The sequence below is a fragment of the Mastomys coucha genome, unplaced genomic scaffold, assembly GCF_008632895.1.
Source record: "Mastomys coucha isolate ucsf_1 unplaced genomic scaffold, UCSF_Mcou_1 pScaffold22, whole genome shotgun sequence".
Classification (NCBI taxonomy): Eukaryota; Metazoa; Chordata; class Mammalia; order Rodentia; family Muridae; genus Mastomys; species Mastomys coucha.
In genome coordinates this window covers 226,749,829-226,756,465 of record NW_022196905.1, presented here as the reverse complement: position 1 = coordinate 226,756,465, position 6,637 = coordinate 226,749,829, and positions in this window count along the sequence as shown.

Genomic DNA, 6,637 nt, shown 5'->3' with positions numbered 1-6,637 from the left:
ACTTGCCTTGGTCATGGTGTCTGTTCACAGCAGTAAAACCCCAATAAAATTGCAAAGGTGTTTGGATCTGTCAAGGGTATGAACAGAGGCACAGCTGCCTCTTCAATTATTCTTTCTCCCCCTTCCTCCATGTTCCATGTTATTTCTCTCTCTCTCTCTTTTTTTTTTTTTTTTTGACAAAGAGTCTCATTTGTTCCTAGTGCCAAAACCATCCCACTTATGTAGACTAGACAGGTCTTGAACCCCCCAATGCTCCTAGCTCTGCACTGAGCACTGGGATGATAGGCATACACCTCCACACCAGCTTAGAAGTGTATTTTCTCTAGTACTGTGGGGCCAAAATTCAGGGAGGATTCATTTAGCTTGGGCCACAGATCTTCCTGAGCCAATTACTATGGGCTGAGGAATAAGGTCACATGGCCACAGCAGGATCAGCCCTATATCAGAACTGCAGGGAGGCCACAAAACAGGGGTGTGTTGCAAAAGGGCGAAAAAGATGGAGAATGAAAGAGCCATTACCAGAGGACCCTCCTGACACTCAAGCCTGACCTGGGGCTGTCATCTCTGGTGGCTTCGTGAGCCCTGTTCTGGATGACACTGCAGACTGAGAGGTCCCCACTCAAAGTGGCTTTGGTCGTTGGGCTCCTGTGTCCTGGGTACTGCTGTGGAACTCATTGAGTCTCATGACAGCCCTTGAGGTGAGTCCAATTATTGGTCCCTTTGTGCGGATGAGGAAAACGAGGAATAAAGGAAGGGTAATCCCTGTCTTCAGAGTTCCCAGATAAGAAGCTGAGGAGCCAAGATTCAAATCCCAGGAGACCTCAGCAGAACCTGAGCCTCCCTACTACAGAGTACAGCCCTGCAGAGACTGCTTGATCAAGCCTATGCCCCCTGTACAGGCAGCTGAGAGGTAGCAATCTGCCTCCCCACATGGTTACAACCACCAACATGAAGTACCCCCCACTGAAACAGTCCAGAGCCCTGGCAAACTTACCAGGACACCCAGCTCTCTCCTCTACCCCAAGGGAAGGGACCCGATCCAAATCCAGCCTCTCCCCTGAGCTGACTTTGGTACCTCTGTCACCCTCGGGTCCTCTACCTCTCAGTACCTCCCCACTCAGTCACGGGTGCACTGATGAAGCATCTGAAGAGTTAGATCATGGGAAACAGGCAATGGGCCTATGATCAGGGCACCTTGCAAAGTGGCAAGTGGGGGAGGGGCCAGATCCCTCCACCTACCTCACCCACTGGATACAAACTTTACAGACAGCTCCCAACACCCAGCATCCGCGTCCTTCAGTACATTTCTTACTTGTCCCTGAGCAGCCGGGTGACCTTGATGAGCCCTTTCCCCAGCCCGAGCCTCAGTCTAAGTATCCATGCTACAGCCCTGTGGGAAGGCAATCCTGGGATCAAGTGTTCCTCACCAACTTCCAGACCAGCAGGGCCCTGACAAGGATGCTCAGGAACCAGTCCTATCCACTTGACTTTTCCAGGAGGTCCTCGTCCTGTTCAGTTTCATTTCTCCTGCCTGCCGGCCCATCAAAACTTAGCTTTCTGGTCCCCTCAAATCGTGCCATGTTGGCTTTAAGACATTACTGTATCAGAGGCTGGAGAGAGCGTTCAGCAGTTAAAAGCACAAGCTGCACTTGCCGAGGACCTGGGTTTGATTCTTAGCTCCCACAAGATGGCTCAAAACAATAATAACTCCAATCCCAGGGGATTGACATCCCCTTCTGGTCTCTTCCAGGTACTGCATGTACATGGTGTCCAGACATATGCAGACAAAACATCTGTACATGTTAAATGAATAAATAAATAAATAAAATCTTAAAACAAAGGGACAAAACAAACAAACAAACAAACAACAAAACCACTACATAACCCAGATAGACAGCGAGTAACTCAAACTAATGGCTTTTCTCCTCTTCTCCCCCTTCCCAAGAACAAGAGGGAGGGCTAGGGTTGCAGGTCTGGCAATTTTGCCCAGGGACTCTACGCAAGGGCCTTGAAACCTTAAAGGCAGCAGAAAGGAGAGGCATCCATGTTCGGCTCACCTGAGACAGGGTATTGGCAGTCTCCCGGGAGCGCTTGGACCCTTACGTGGCAGAACGGCACAAGGCACATTATTCCTAGCCTGCATCCAATGTCAGTCACGTTGCCTGGTACCCCACCCTGTTCCCGAAAACCAAAGGAGCCCCTTCCAGAGAAAAAAGGAGACAGCCTCTTCATTAATAGCGCTGGCGGCAAGGTAAGGCCGGCTGCCCGCCCCAAGCCCGCGCCCCTAATTATGCCACGCGCCTTTCATCCCCACGCACACACGCGGAAAGTTTATTGTTGTATTTCGGCCTTTCTTCAGTCTCCTCTGCCTTTCATGCGAGGGAAGGGTGCTGAGGGGTCAAAGCTTCCTCCCCCAGCGCCTCTCCCTGCTTCAGTCCTTTAGAAAAACACCCAAAGCCATAATTTGTCTTAGAATTTCTTTTGAAACAGCTACAAGAAAGACTAACGACTGCTCTTTTCCCTCTGTTTCTGATTCCAGCCATCCCTTTATCTGGCTTTCATTAGAGCCTGGGCCGCGCCTCTTTTGTGGGAGAGACTTGAGGGAGCCGAGGCAGTTTCCCGCCGCTGTGATGTTGCTAAAGATTAAAAAGGAGCTTTGAAGCTGCACCAGCTCTGCCTGCGCCCCCTCGGAACAGGACCTCAGAAAGACCCGCGCCATCTGGCAAACCTGACATAAAGACAAAATAAAGTGATTGAAACAGTCTCTTCAAAGCCACAATGGCAGATTTGTTGATTTGGGCGTTATCTTTCATGCGAGGCCCTCAGAAGTCACCAGAACACCTAGATAACCTCAGGCAGGCCTGACTGGAATGGATAGAGCCTTCCAGGCTGAAGCTTGCCAAGAGGACTGGCTGTAACTGGTGGGGGCTAAGAGACAGACTGATGGCCACTGGAGGTGGCTTTGGGTCACCCAACAATTGAATCTAGAGGCTCAATCACTAGGATTCTGCCTCACCTGTGGGTTTGCTCAGGAAGAGCACCCGATGCTGGCGGAAGTAGAGCCCTGGCAGGAAGCTCATACAGGGATGCCTACGAAGAGTGGCAAGAGATGGAAAGGCCTTACCCTGGTTGCAGCTGACAGCCTGTTATCTGGGCCATGACACTGTTGTCAGTTATGATTCCTGGCTGGGCAGGTGCCTCCAGGCTAGGTCCCACCAGAGAGTCTCTCTCAGCCAACTGAGCCCAGCAAAGATTCTGCAGAGGTACTACTGACTTCTAATAACACACACTCTAACTTGAATTTGGCTCACTGTGTGCCTGAGCTTGGGCTCCTTCCGTGGAGAAATTGCTGTCATGATCGGAGCTTACATTCTGTTAGGTGGCAGTATTGGGCCTACAGCTCCCTGTCTTGAATCATGAATGCTCTGTGGAGCCATTGGGGTGATGTATACCTGTGAGCCCAGCACTTCCTGGGTAGATTTAGAAGAATCAAGAGTTCAAGGTCCCTCTCAGCTACACAGCAATCCTGGACTACAAAAGACCCGGTCTCAAATGAACAAACTGCCTTGGGCAGCAGTCTGGAGAGGGCAACATAAACGCCAACTAACTAAATAGACCCTCTTGTACTGAGCTTCAGGCCAGGGGCTTGGGGTTATGACCCACATACCCACCGTGTGTGACTTCTCCTAGTGAGAAGATGCAAGGGCCAGAGTGGGGAGGGGGGCTCAGAAAGCACTACATAAGGGGCTCAAGCGGAGTCGGGAACAGAGCCGCTGGCCTCCATTTCTCCCATCTGTTTCATGTGGAGATGAAGCTCAATGAGTCAAGAGGCACCCAATTCAACCTCTGCCTTTACTTTAAGGCCTTGCTAACCAAACACGTGCACAACTGAACAGGTAAGAGGTCTGGAGGACTCCAATCCTTTCTCCTGATCCCCTTAAACTTGGGGTTCCCATCAGGCAGATGCTGACAAACTCGATAAGAAACGAATTGCAGCCTACCATGTTTTGGCAAAATTGTCAATTCATGAAGTCTGACCACCGCTCAACCTCCAAGGATCTATAGAAGCCCTACTGTGCACACCCACACAAACAAAAGTGATACCTTAGCTGTCCTCAAATGCCAAGCACAGAAAAGACACACAGAGCACACCAGCGGGAGACATGATAAGCCACTTCTGCTTTCAGGGCAGGGGCAAGGGTCCTATCACACACATGGGCCCTCTAAACAACTTGCCTGCCCCAGCCAGATATCTTGCCAGTATCAGCCCTTCCCACTCCCTTGTCTATTTCGGAGGAAGCGTCTCATCCCAGGTGGCCCACACCACCCTTCCTTCCTTTTAGAAACACAGCTGGTTTGGCATGGGGTGCCGGGAGGGGCTCACAACAGATTTCCTGGCATGAGATTAGGGTTCTATCTGTTTCCTCCCAGAGTGAAAAGAGAACCTTCTCCCCTGAGAGGCTGCAGGGCTGAGAGCACAGGCAGAGGCGGCTCCCAGCCCACCAGTTCCTGGAGGGAACCTTCCAACTATGTCATTCACCCTCCTTGGCTGCTTTCATACCTTCACTGTCTAATAAACTTCTACCCGTCCTTTGAAACCCATTGCTGATGACACTCTTCGGAAGCCTTTCTGAGCCTCTGTCTCCCTTGGCTTACATATTACATCTCCATCTGTCTTGGGTGCCTCTGAAATAAAGACTATAGTATTTTTCCAGAAAAAGTATGCATGCCTGAAGTCAAGAAGGTTGAGACCAGATGTCAGCTCCCCTGTCCATCAGCTGTGACCTTTGGGCAGGTCATTTAGCCCCTCTGATTCTCATTTATGAGCAGGGAAAATAAAATGCATCTTCCCAGCTTGTTTTGGAGATTCAATGAAGTAATGTGGGTCACGGAGGATCACACAGTGGGCAAAGACCTCACAGAGGACCTGGGGTCAGTTCCCGCTAATTCACATTGTGGCTTATAACTGCCTATCAACTCTGGTTACAGATGATTCAATGCCCTTTTCTGGCTTCTGCAGGCACTCGGCACATAGATGGTACATAGACATACATATAGATAAAACATTCATACATGTCAACAAAATAAAGTAGTATATGTAAAAGAGCCTAAAATGGTACCTAACACATAGTAGGGCTCCAGGGATATGAACTCCACTCCTTCCTTGGTAGAAGGTAAATCCCTTAACAACAGGGACTAGATGCATTGACAATTTTGTAAGTTTGGTTTCTTTTAAAAAAACAAAACAGAAGTATTATAAGAATATGCTTTCATTTTAATCCCAGGTGTGTGATATAAGGCTGCTTCAGATTGTCCACAGCAGCTGACTATGATTTGCCTCATGCTCTAGCAGGGGCATGACTTAACCAGCAGCAGATAGTTTCTGCGATTGTGTGACATATGGAATTCTAGGGACTTTTCAGAAGGTATATAAATGCCAGGGCCCTGAGAGGCGGGGTGGGTTGCTATTTGGTTACTGTTGGTTGTTGTTTCCATGGTTTGTTAAGCCATGGCTGTACACAAAGAAGAAAGAAGAAATTAGATACCCTGCCTTCGAAGATCAAACTTGCCCCAAGGAACTTGATGCTCCTAGTCAGTAGCAAGTAGTTTAATGATAACATCTCCCTCTTTCCCTTCTGTCGTGTTTTCTCTCCTATCTAGTGTCAGGGGGTTGAAATGGTAGAAGAAAAGTGGGTGTAGAAGGGTAAAAGAGAAAAGGTCCCACAAAATATCAAACGTTGGCTGCACCCAGGTCTGTCTTCATTCACTCACACAGTCACTTCATCTGTGGTCCATCAGTCTGAGCTCCTACTGAGCTCTGAGGTCTGAGCTCTCTTAGTCAGAGCTGGGTTACACAGCAGGTCTCAGTACAGGCTGTGTCCCCATGCCCAGTCACCCCTTAGCTGGTTCTTTTTCATACAACCTCAGCACCTACTGTGACTGGCACTGTCCCCAAGTCCCCATGCTTTCCAAGAAGCTAGGCAAAAGTCTTTCTTCACACTCCCTGGTAGTGTATCTGACCAGAGCAAAGAAAGACAGGATAGACAAGTTGTGTCCAGGGCCTGGGACCAGGACTTGTGTCCCTGCTTTGAGAGACGATGACATCCCACAGAGGATACTACCCTTTAGGCATCTTTTCTGTGACTAGCCTCTTAGGACAGACAGAGGCTAAAGTTTTCTATGTGGGAGCACAGAGTAGGTGTTCATTCACAGCTGAAACTTCCACCCCCTAGGGGTCAGCAAACTTCTCCCTGAGCTAAACATCTTTTTTTTTTTTTTCCTGAGGCAGGGGTTGGGGAAGACACATTTGTTTTGCTCAGTTTCAGAAGCTTCAGTTTATGATTGGCTCCATAAATTTTAGGCTAAGTAGAATATCCCAGCAGAAGGCCATATTGGACAACTGTGACTCTAATAGTAGATAGGAGGCAGAGAACAAGAGAAGGACCAGGATAAGACATACCCTTCAGAGACATGCCCCCAGCAACCACTTCCTCCAACCAGGCCACATCTACAAGTTAGCTATGCACTATTACATGAATCAGCCATTGAGAATATGAGCTTTCTCACAACCCAAACATCTGTCAGCATCAGCAGCCACTGGGGGCCAGGCCTTTAACCGCAAGTCTTTGGCGGGGGG